Consider the following 11,496-nt stretch of genomic DNA (forward strand, 5'->3'; position numbering starts at 1 on the left):
TTTTATCTGTGGAGCTCTGTGAGGATTTTGTTCCGTCATCCTGGAATTTTTATGACTCCTTTGTGTGTATATAATGCGATTGCCCTGGAACAGAGGGAAATTAATCATCGTTCCTTTGTTGGTTTGCAGGAATTTTTCATGTCTCGTGTTTTCGTTCATCTGTCATGTCCAAATGTGGGGTCCATGGGCTATTTGACATTTCAAATGACTTAATTGCTTAGGTTTCCCCCCCTGGTGTTTATGGACACTTGTTCCTTGTGGATTTTGTGTGTGACATTCCGTACCCTGGATTTGCCGGCTGGTCCCAATTTTTCACTCCATCCCAGTGGTTCACAACATCCCCTTTTGATAGAGGTCGTGCCTCTGATCTCCCTCATCTCCCACGTGTTGGAAATGCCACCAGCCTGCAGCACAGCGCCAAAATTGTGGGAATCCAGGGTTGTTTATGGCTCTTTTAGGATGCTGCGGAAGGAACATGTCCAAGATGTCAGTGCACAGGGTCTGGTACCCAGATTGTGAGCAGGAAACACCGGAAGAGCAAAGGGAATCTCCAGGATCTGCTCAGGGTCAACCTGCAAACATCCAGCTTGAAGACAGTTTAAATCCAGAGGGATCAAGGGGGGCTTGACTGGTCGAGAAGAGGCAGCCAAGCCAAATATGAGCGACTCCCAAACCTCCTCCACGAGCCAGAGGCTCCCAGTTACACTCTGGATTTCACTGTTTTGTGATTTTAGGCAGAAGGTGCTGGTACCAACTCTATTAGAGACAACAGGCTGAGGTGTGGGGATCAGGGGATCTCCTGAGTCAGAAGGGACCCCAAGGATCGTCAAAGTCCAAGGACAACCCCAACAATCCCAGTGTGACAACCAGCCAGGCTGAGATTTGGGCTCTTAGCAAACACCACAGGACAGGTGGGAGCTGCACGTCGCTAACCATGTCCCACATGTCATTAGGGAAACGTTAATTAGAGCGAGAGATGCAAATTGTCCCAGGCTGTGCTCCCCGAGCGCTCGGCGCAGCCTTTGCTGCGGCTCCGTAATGGCTCCGACGCTTCCATGGGCACGTTTGCTCCTGCTCCATCGAGGCTGGTTCCCATTAAATCGTTTGTTTAGCAGCTACTGGGTTTTTGGCAGGACAGCTGCTGCCTTCTGCGGGTGGTGGAGCAGGAGGGGGTTGTGGGATGAGGCCAAGATGTGTCCAGGTGAACCTGACGGGGAGGAGAGACCCCGCACCCGGCGCCGCTGCCCGGCCCCACCCGTCCCACCAGCAGCACCCTGGGGGTCTTTGTGGCAGGGTCACCTCTGTAGCTCCTGCCAGGGCTGTGGGGACCCGGAGCAACCGTGGGCCAGGCTCCCTAGAGCACTCCTGGGAAGGTCTCCCCATGGGCCAAGGTCGTCCAGATCCCAGACCCCCCCAGTGAACCCCTCCAGGGCCTGACATGTGCTAAAGAAAACAGTCCCAGTGTATTAATACTTGCAAAAACAAACACCAGGAAGATGGGAGAAGGAATGAGCCAGTCATTAAGGGAGCACTAAGTCTCTCCTCTCTAAACTCCAATCCCTCCCTTTCCTACGGCCATTGACTCCCTGGATACGCTGCACCAAGAGCAGCCTCTGGAAATGTGCCTGAGCAGGTCTGTCCCAGCCTGGCTTCTTCCAAAGGGGCACCTACACCCCTCCCAAAGCCAGATTTGCCTCTTTTTGGGGTCTCTTCATCATCTCCACCACTCACATTGCAGAGTAACCTTCCTGCTTTCCAAGAGGGCAAAGCTGTGCTTGGGTGGGAGGGTGTGGAGAGGAGCCACAGCCAAGGCAGACATGGTGTGGCCATGGGAGATGCTGCAGGATCAGCAGCTCCAGGAGCCTCCAGGGGCCTCCTCAGCATTTCTCATAGAATCCTGGAACGGTTTGAGTTGGAAAGTTGGGTTAGAAGGGACCTTAAAGAGCATTTCTTCATTGAAAGGGTTGTCCAGCCCTGGCACAGGCTGCCCAGGGCAGGGGTGTAGATGTGTAGATGTGGCACTTGGGGACATGGGTTAGTGGTGGCCTTGGCAGTGCTGGGGAAACAGTTGGGAGTCAATGATCTGTGAGGGCTTTTCTGAACTTAATGATTCTGTGATTCTGTGAATCAAATCAAACAATTTGGTTCTCACACAGAAAGTGCAGAAACATCCCTCATCTTCAGACAACTCATTCCATGTGTCCATCAGCCTGGCCCAGCTTCCACCCTTCTCCAGCCTGTCCCATGCCCAGTGGTGATCCCACCGTACTCCGGGGGCATCCTCAGCCTGCAAAACCGGTGTGGGGAAAGCCCCGGTGGGAAACAAGAGATGGCTGTGCCAGAAAACCGCTGACAGCCCCTGCCCAGCCCGGCTCGAGGGGGGGCTTCAATGATGCCCCCAATCACCATGGAAGGGATGTGCCCCTGGCCGGGGGTGTTGGTACCACCGCGGGGAGGGATGTGCCCATGGCCAGGGGAGTTGGGCACCGCTGCCAGGGGAGATTTGGGCACCGGGGCCGGGCTGCTCCCTGCCCGAGGTCCAGGGGCAGCACCGGGGGAGTCCAAAGGTGGGAAGCCGGCGGAACGGGGCGATGCCGGGGGGCAGCACCGAGGCTCCGGGGCAGCACCGGGACGTCTGGCTGCGCTCGGGCGGGGCGGGACCGGCACCGGGAGGGACCGGGGCGGCACCGGGAGGGACCGGGGCGGGGCCGGGCGGCCCCGTCGGCTCCGCTGCGAGAAGCAGCCGGTGCCTCCTCTGGGGGAGCCGCGGACTCGCTCGGCTGCGGGGCTCGGGCGGCAGCGGGACCGGCACCGGCACCGGGCGGGGCGGGGGAACCGGCCGGCTCCAAACCCGCCTCCCGGCGCGGGGAGGAGGCGGTGGCCGAGTCCCCCCCGCCGCGCTCCAGCCGAGCCGAGCCGAGCCGTGCCAGACCCGCGCCGCTCCTCCGCCGCTCGCCCATGGCGACCCCCGGCCCCACGCGTGCCCCGGCCCCGGCTCGGAGCCGCCGCTGAGCGCTGCCACCGGCCCGGCGTCCAGGTAAGCGGCCCCGGCTCGGGAGCGGCGGCCCCGGGGCACCTGCCCCGCGCCCGGGACGCTCCTGCCCCGCACCGCCGCTGCGGGACCGGGGGCGGCCCCGGGGGTGACCCCGGGGGTCCCGGCGGAGCCTCTTTGCCCGCGCCGTGCCCGCTCTCAGCGCCGCTGGTTGTTTTCCCCTCCCGCCCGCAGCCGGCGGGTCGGGGATGCCACCGCCGAGCGGGGCAGAGCCGGGTCCTTCGGGGGGATGGAGGGAGCGGGGGGAGCCCGGCCCCGGTCCCCGCCACCCTGAGCGGCGGCCGCAGGACTTTGCTTCATACTTGGAGCCCGTCCCGCCACGCAGGAACACAAACACGGCGCGGGACGGCTCCGGGCGCGGAGCGCTCGCAGGAGGGGGGAGATGGGTCCTGTCTAAATATTAGTTTAAGGAACGGAAGGATCGCCAGCCGGCATCTCCAACGCCGTCACCTTCTCCCAGCTCCGGCCGCGCCGCAGCGGTGACCGTCTCCAGAGCTCGGCGGGGGCTGGGGGGTGAATATCCCCCCATCCTCGAGGGAGGGAATTTCCCCCTCTCGCTGCGGCTTTAACAAAACAACCCAGACCTCGGGTGTCTTTATTGCACATATATGGTAGCTTGTAGCCGGCCCTGATTTAAATCCCATCGTTGCTTCGGGAGCCGATCTGCAATTAGGCACTGGGTCAAGGGCACGGTTTATCCCAGCAGGGGAAGGGGTTGGCGGCTGTTGGAAGCGGCTTGTGAGTCCTGGATGTGTGCTGAGATCCCAGATCTAAAGCCAGGATCGTCAGTGGATCCCAAATCCAGCTTCTCGTGGTCGTGTGTGCTTCTGGATTTAATGGCAGAGGCAGCCGAGCTGGCGGCTGGCACAGGGCAGAGAAATCGAGCAGGGAAGGGGCGTCTCTGTGCCAAATTTTAGGTGTGAGCGCCTGGGTTTGGGGTTTAACCTTTGGTTCAGACCCGAATCTCCCCACTGCGGCGCTGACTCCGGGCTGCAGAGCCGAGCTGGCGATGCTGCACCCCGGGTTCGATCCGTGCCGTGGCAGTGCCCCGGTGTGAGTGTCCTTGGTGTCACCACGCCGGCGACAGGCCCCGGGCTCGTCCTGCGCCTCCATCCCCGGCAGCTCCAGGACTGCGCTGGGGACAAGATTTAGACTTTCCTGGTGCTACATCCCGAGTTTTTCAGCAGCGCTGGATCTCGGAAAGCTCGCTCAGCCCCGGTCCAGCCTGGAGGAAGGCGCGGAGGGGGTGTGGCGCATCCCGACGCCGGCTGCAGGCACCCCGGGAATGCCGAGCTGTCCCTCCTCCTTTGCCATCAGGCCGTGAGTGGCTGCGGCTCTTTGGCAGCAGGATGTGGCACCAGGGCCAGGCTCCTCTGGGATTCGCAAGGGGAGAGAGCCCAGCACCTTCCAGGCCTCGTGTTTGGGCTGGAAATAAAGGGAGCTGGTCGGGTTTGCTGTGGCACGGCCGGGGGGACACCCAGGCCCTGGGGGGGTGGTGCTGGGCACTGCGTGGGCCTGGCTGTGGTGGCACTGGGTGCCCTCCCACGGCACAGCCATGAATCACATCACGCTTGTCCATCTCCCTTCTGGGGCTCCGTTGGGCGGCTCTTCCACGGCCGTGGGGTTGATTTCCACCTTTAGGGGGCTGCAAGGATGGGTCTAAGATCGGCAATATCCCCTTTTTGAGGTCGAGGTGCCCTAAAAGCCGCTCTGCAGATTGTGTGGCCAGAGCAGGTGTCACCTTGGCTGTCCCCAGCCCGGCACAGGCTGCTGTGGTGGCACTCAGCACACGGAGAGCCCCGTGTTCTTCCCGAGAGAGCCTCATCCTGTGCCATGCTGAGCCAGGCTGTGCCCTCCCAGGGGTGGCTTTGGGGGGCACAAGGAGCCCAGAGCTCCCTGTCGGTGTCTCCAGAGGGGCTGAGCCTGGGAGAGAGGGAGATGCCAAGGGGAGGGAGGGTCCTGGAGGGTCCTGCGTGGGTGCCCATCGCAGGAGGGGCAGTAGCACAGGACTGGTATGGGCTTTACTGGTGTGGGCTTTGCTGGTGTGGGCTTTGCTGGTGTGGTTTTTTTTCTCCCTGATCTAAGCCAAAGCACATGTGCACAACTCCCAGGACCCTTGCTAAGCCCAGCTTGGGCAGCATCATGTGGTCCCGCTCCAGAAGCTCCCAGGGCTCAGGACGACTGAGAAGGGGGTGAGAATCTGGGTACCACCCACCCCCTCTGCTCCAACCACACCTGGGGTGGTCCATGGGATGCTCCAATCCCTTGGTCAAGGTGAGCTGCCTGCTCCAGCTCCACCATTATTACCTGGTTGAGCTGGAGAAATCCCACCCCACCCAGCTTTTTCTGGGATTTGGCCAGCTTGGAGCAGTCTTTCCCCATTAAACTTGAAGGAGAGGAGCAGAATCCCAAACTCACCCCCTCCCGTGCCCGGGGGCGGTGTGGGGATGCTCTCGTGCGAAGGAGCATCCCGGGATGCATCGGAACGAAGCCGCCCCCCTCCGCGCTCGCCCTGGGAAAGGGAAATGCCAGAGGCAGCTTCATTCCCATCTCTTCTTCCTCACGAAACCCGAGAGGGGCTCACTTTGTAGCTCAGCATCCCGGAGCCTAAATTGAAACAATCTCTTCGCCGCCGCGTTGTTCCCCGAAGCATTTCCTCCTCCCGCCGCCGCCGTGTCAGCGCCGTGTCAGCCCCTCGCGGGCGATGCCACTCTCATCAACGCCGCCCTTCTGAAAGGGCTTTTTCGTTCTGCTGCAACCGCATTTCATCTGTTTTCCCTTCCTTTGAACTCCGTCCAAGCCCGGTGTCGGAGGGGGCGGGTGGTTTGGCCGCCGGGAGGGAGGCAGGGCAGCCCTGCCCCGGCTCTCGCAGCGCTCCGAGGGGTCGGCATTCCCGCAGCAGGAGATATCCCGGGAGGGGAAAGTTCCTCCTTTAGCATCGCTCCCAGGCTGCAATAATCCGAAGCAGGAGTTGTATTTTTCTCCCGTTCAGCAGCTTTTTTTTTTTTTTGCAGAGGAGGGACTCGGCTGTGTGGTGCTTGGGACAGGGTGATGAGTCCCATCCTGGAGCTCTCCCGGGCGCTAGGAACGGAGATAATTCATGAGCAGAGCCCTGGTTATGGAGCTCCAGGCTTTAAGGACCCCCCCCCAATTTTATCTTGGCTTGTTTTAGGCGTGAGGTGGTTGTAAACCCAGCCCTAATCCTTCCCAGGCAGAAAAACACGGCCCTGAAGGAGCCAAGTGAACACGAATTTTCAAAGCAAGGAAATAGGCTGGGATTTAGGGTTGGATAGAGAAAACACCCATCCTTGGGGGCCCTTGGGGGCTGGGCAGGGCTGCCTGCAGGCCATGGCAGCTCCAGGGGCAGCTGGGCATCAGCTTTTGGTCAGGTCCTGGGGGTGGGAACCGACTTTGCTCCATCGTTGCCCTCTCTGGGCCTCGCTGGCGATGCAGAGCTGCCCAGCCTGGGGGCTTCTGTGCAGCTTCAGGGAGCCCTTTTGCCTTTAATAATGTTGGTTTTGGCTGAAGGAGCTGCCTGGCAGCTCGGGGTGTATTTATTGCTGGCTGTTGTCGCTCCCTGACCCTCCCCTATAAAACACCGGGGCCGTGGGACTTGGTGATGGCAGAGCCCCCCCAGTCTTGGCACCCCGGGCAGCCTCGTGCTGAGCTCCCAGGGCAGAGCAGGGTCAAAATCCCAAATCCTCGTGGGATCCATCCCAGTGGTTGTTGCCCCTGAGCAGAGCAGGGTCAGCAAGCCAAAATCCCAAATCCTTGTGGGGTCCATCCCAGTGGTTGTTGCCCCTGAGCAGAGCAGGATCAGCAAGCCAAAATCCCAAATCACTCTGGGGTCCATCCCAGTAGTCCCCGAGCAGCTGTGCTGGGAAGAACAGGCAGGGGACGGTCCCAGCAAGGTGCTGGAGTGACTTTTTGGTTTTCCCTGGATTTTTCCCTCCCTTCCCCACAACAGGCAGCAACCTTGTGCCCTTGTGCAGCACGGGAGGAGTGGGGAACAAATCCAGCCAAAACCTTGGATAGGAACCAAACCACCTTCATCCCTCCAGCCGGGGCCACCCATCCCATCCTTCCAGGGTGTCCCGGAGGAAGGACTTCCCTCTGATTCAACAGGGCAGCCGCTGCCTCTCTTCATTAAGTGGTGTTGGCTTATTAAAAGCACATTTTTGAGGCTTAGCAGCTCCACGGAGCCGTCTGGCAGGGACGGTGCCAGCGGCGCGTGGTGGGAGGACGCGCCGGGCAACCCTGGCAGAGCCCAGCTGGGCTGGGCATCCCCCTGAGCCGGGGGGAACAACTCGCCCCTTTGGTACCCAGGGGCTGTTTCGGGTGGGAAAAGGAGAGGATGGAAGGATCCAGCCGGGATTGGGGTGGTGGGAGCCCTGGGAGCGTGGACAGCGTGGGCTGTGCCCTGGGAAAGCGTCGCTCGGGGTGGGATCTTCCCACGGAGGATGGATGGGCAGGAGAGGGGGGGGAGTCTGGCCCCACCTGTCTCCAGGAGCAGATGGTGGAATCATGGAATGGTTTGGGTTGGAAAGGACTTTAAGGATCATCTCGTTCTGCCCCCTGCCATGGGCAGGGACACCTTCCACTAGGCCAGGGACACCTTCCACTAGGCCAGATTGCTCCAAGCCCCGTCCAACCCGGCTTTGAGGTGGCTGCATTCCCACTGTGATGTTCTTTCTGGCAGCACAGAGCAGGAGAAACGATCCCAATCTTTTACCCACAGATCTGAACTGGATTCACGGGAGGTGGCAGCCGGGCAGGGAGGGCAGCGTGGCCACAGCTCTCCCTGGGTGGGATCAGAGGGGAAACTCGTCTCTTTTGGAACCCTTGCGACTCTTCCCTGTGGAAAACCCCTCATCCCTGGGGCATCCCAGCAGGTTTTCCCTGCGGTGACAGCAAAGCTCGGGGGACACGACGCTGCTCCGCTGTGTCGGGGTGTGAAGGTCCATCCCATCACCGCCAGCCCTCTTTATCCCAAATTTTGAGCTTCCTCCACCTAAAATCCCCGTTCCCAGTCCACCGCCGTTGCCGTCCCGGGAGGAATTCCTCCCTTGCTGGCTGTGGAGCGGCGCTAAGTGGTTCAACATGTTGGCAGTTGCTGCTGGAGTCGGACAGTAAACGCTAATGGGATCTTAGTCTGTGCTCCGTCCCAAACCCGCTGGAAGGGGTTTAGTGCAAATTGGATTTGCAAACCTCGCTCGGGTCTCTCTGCCCTCGGCAAAGCTCCGTAATCCCCGGCGGGAGCCTGGACAAGCCGACTCCTTCTGTGCCACGAGGAATCCGGGATCCACGGGGAGGAGAGGAGGGAAGCTGCGGGGGAATTCCCAGCTCGGGGCGTCACCTGCGCTTCTTTCCCGGTTGTGGGATGTGGAGGGATGATCATCCCTCAGGGAGCACCCAGGGGCTGTGACTCCCTCATCCCACCCCTGGAACAGCTCCTTCCTGGCTCACCCCATCCCACTCGCAGGAATGTTGGATTAGGGCGGGATCTGCTTCTCTAGGGATGAAAATGGGAATTATTGAGGTGGGAGCTGAAGGGATCGTCCCAGCACACCTGGGACGTGTGGAAAAGGCAGAAGTGGAACCCTGGAATTAATACCTGGAGTCCTTCAAGCTCCATTGTGCTCTCGGGGTGTTTTTCCAAAGGGGAAAACTGAGGAATGTTGTGGCACAGTGACCCTGCTCCCGGGGTGCTCTTCCAAAGGGGAAAACTGAGGAATGCTGTGGCACAGTGACCCTGCTCCCAGGGTGTTTTTCCAAAAGGGAAATTGAAGAATGCTGTGGCACAGTGACCCTACTCCCGGGGTGTTTTTCCAAAGGGGGAACTGAGGAATGCTGTGGCACAGTGACCCCCCCCTTCCAGGGATTTTGGGGGGGCTGGAGCGTGTTGTGACACACAAAGATGGAAAACCCTACAAATCAGGGAAGGGGCAAGCGGCCAGAGCTGCAGTGTGGGGTTGATGCTGTTCTCCCAGCCCTCTTCCCCTCCTGCCTCAGCCGTGTCTTCCCCTCCTGGATCCCACCGAGGGCTTTTCCTTTCTTGGGAAAACGGGAGATTTTGCCCCCCAGATGCCAGCGGTGTCGAAACGGGGGCCCAAAGCAAAGCACATCTGGGGCCTGGGCTCCATCCCACTGCCAGAATTTAAGCTTTTAACCCTCTTTCCCGAGGCACTGGGATTGTTCAAACAAGCCCCAGTAATTAGTTTCCTCTGACAAACCGCCCCTTTTTGGCATCAGGAGGTTATTTAGCGCCGGGGGGGGTCGGATACAAAAATAATTGACATTCAGAGTTGGGGTTTTGGCACGAGAGGGAAAATCTGGGCTGGAGGAACATCCCTGGGGGGCAGAGAAGGACAACACAGCAGCACCCAAGGGCGCCTGGCAACGGGTGGGGGGTCCTTGGCTGGTCTTATCCCTGATTTCCTGCACGGTTCCATAAACCAGCCTGGCTTGGGTGGGATCCCAAGCCACGTATTTTTATTTTTTAGGCCCACCAGCAAATGGGATCTGTCTGCAGGGGCGGTTTCTTGCAGGGTATTCCCACCTCGTTCTCTGTTCTGGTGTTATTTCCCACTCTCTGCTCCCGCTGCAGCACTGGGCAATGCCCTGAATCATTTTGATATCAATTAATCTCTAATTACTCACCTTCTTCCCATAAAGGGCGGCTCCTGCTGCTGCTTAGACCCGGTGGAATCGGCTTAGGGAGGTTTTTGGGCTGCTGCAGCCGAGGTGACCTTGGTGGAGCTGTCACACCTTGTCAGGGTCGGTGGGGACACAGAGCCACCCCCCCCACCCTGGAGACCACAATTCGGGGGCCAAAATTTGGGGACCACCAGCTGAGACCACGACCTCGGATCTCACACCACCCACCTCCACCCAGAGAGGATTTTTTCAAATACTTTTGCTGCTTTCAGCTGGAAGAAGAACAAATATCCCCCCAAAATGTGCTGTTTTCAAGGCTTTTCTCTCACTGCTGGGGGGGTGAGGGGGGCTGGGGCTGCAGGGCTCGGCCAGGTGTCCCCAGGATGTCCCCAAGCCGGGCTGGGTGAGCCCTGCAGTGGGTTGTGCTGCATCAAACCGGGCTGTTCTTTAATGCTGATTTATATTTCAGCTGCGTTTCTGCCTCCGGCGTGTCCCGGAGAGAGCGACGGAGTCGGGGGGGGGAGAACCACGGGAAGCCGAGGATGGAGGGGAAGCAGCAGCATTATTTGCCCTTGCAGGGATGGGCTAAGCCCAGCTGGGGCTGAACTGGTCCCAAACTGGTGCCAGGGGAGCAGAAATCACCGTGCTTGGCTCCACATCCAGCGGGATTCCCTCCCTCTGCGTATCCCGGTAATTAATGACGTGAAAGCCCAGGTGAGACCTCCAGGAAAGGAATCAAAGGCTCTGCTGCCACTTTCCAGGGCATGGATGAATCCTGCTGGGACACGGGCCTCTCCCCACAACCCAGGGCACGCGTCGAATGGTGGGAGAGGGATGGTGGGAGAGGGAATCCCGCGGGAGGGACGGGAGAGGGTGAGAGGGGTCAGACTCAGACCATCCCTGTGTCTGTCTTGGGGATTCCTCAGAGAAATCCATCCCCCAAACAGGGCTGAGTGGAGCTCCGGGGGGTGTGGGGAGAGGCAAGTGGGTTGTGGCTGTGGGGTCTCAGGGCTGGGGGTGCTGACGGTGGGTTTTCCATCCCGGTGAGTTCGACTCATGCCCGTGCAAACTGGCACGGACTGGGGGGCAGGAGGCTGTCCCTGCCACGCAGGGGTGGCTCAAGGTGCCCCTTGGCCCTGGCACAGGTGGGGATTTTCCTGCCCTGTGCTCCTTTCCCTGCTGGGGTTGACCCCAGCCAGGGGTTGACGCTCCCTGTCCCCGGAGTGGAGCTGGAGTTGGGATCATGGGGCTTTTTCCCTCCTCATTCGTGCACTCACTCGCTGTTGGAAGAGGAAAAGCCAATAGGGCAACTCAGATCAGGGTTTGGGGCTTTTTTTGCTCCCAACACTGCCTGTTCTAGGGCCAGTTTGGGCATTTTGGGGCCACTTTGGGCATTTGGGGGCTGGTTTGACCTTGGGGCACCGACCTTCTCGCTGCAGCTCCAGTATTCCCAGTGCAGCATCCGTCCTGGCTGGGGGTGTTGCAGGGGTTCCATTCCAAAAAAATAATGTTAGGGGCTCGTGATAAGTTTTGGGGAAGGTCTGAGGCAATTTTGGGGAAGGTCTGAGGCAATTTTGGGGAAAGAATGAGAAAGTTTTGGGGAAGGTCCTCAGGGATTCTTGAGGAAGGTCTGTGGAAATTTTGGAGAAGGTCCGAGTCAATTTTGGGGAAGGTCTGAGGAATTTTTGAGGAAGGTCTGTGGGAGTTTTGAGGAAGGTCTGAGGAAGTTTTGAGGAAGGTCTGAGGAAGTTTTGGGAAAGATCTGAGGAAGTTTTGAGGAAGGTCTG

At 59.6% G+C, this 11,496-nt stretch overlaps 1 protein-coding gene across 4 annotated transcripts in view; it reads left to right on the plus strand.

Annotated features, from left to right (window-relative positions):
* Positions 1-2,960: 2,960 nt before the first annotated feature.
* Positions 2,961-11,496, plus strand: part of NRTN (neurturin) — a 17,913-nt gene continuing 9,377 nt past the window's right edge. For 3 of the 4 annotated variants that reach the window (XR_003537302.1, XR_003537303.1, XM_027703268.1), the window contains exon 1: positions 2,961-3,037. The gene's annotated coding sequence lies outside the window, so the exon portion shown is untranslated. Of the gene's footprint in view, positions 3,038-10,339; positions 10,424-11,496 lie in introns of those variants that run through there. The other variant, XM_027703269.1, reaches the window with a different exon arrangement.

Source organism: Neopelma chrysocephalum, unplaced genomic scaffold, assembly GCF_003984885.1.
Source record: "Neopelma chrysocephalum unplaced genomic scaffold, ASM398488v2 Primary Assembly neopelma1_215, whole genome shotgun sequence".
NCBI classification, from domain to species: domain Eukaryota; kingdom Metazoa; phylum Chordata; class Aves; order Passeriformes; family Pipridae; genus Neopelma; species Neopelma chrysocephalum.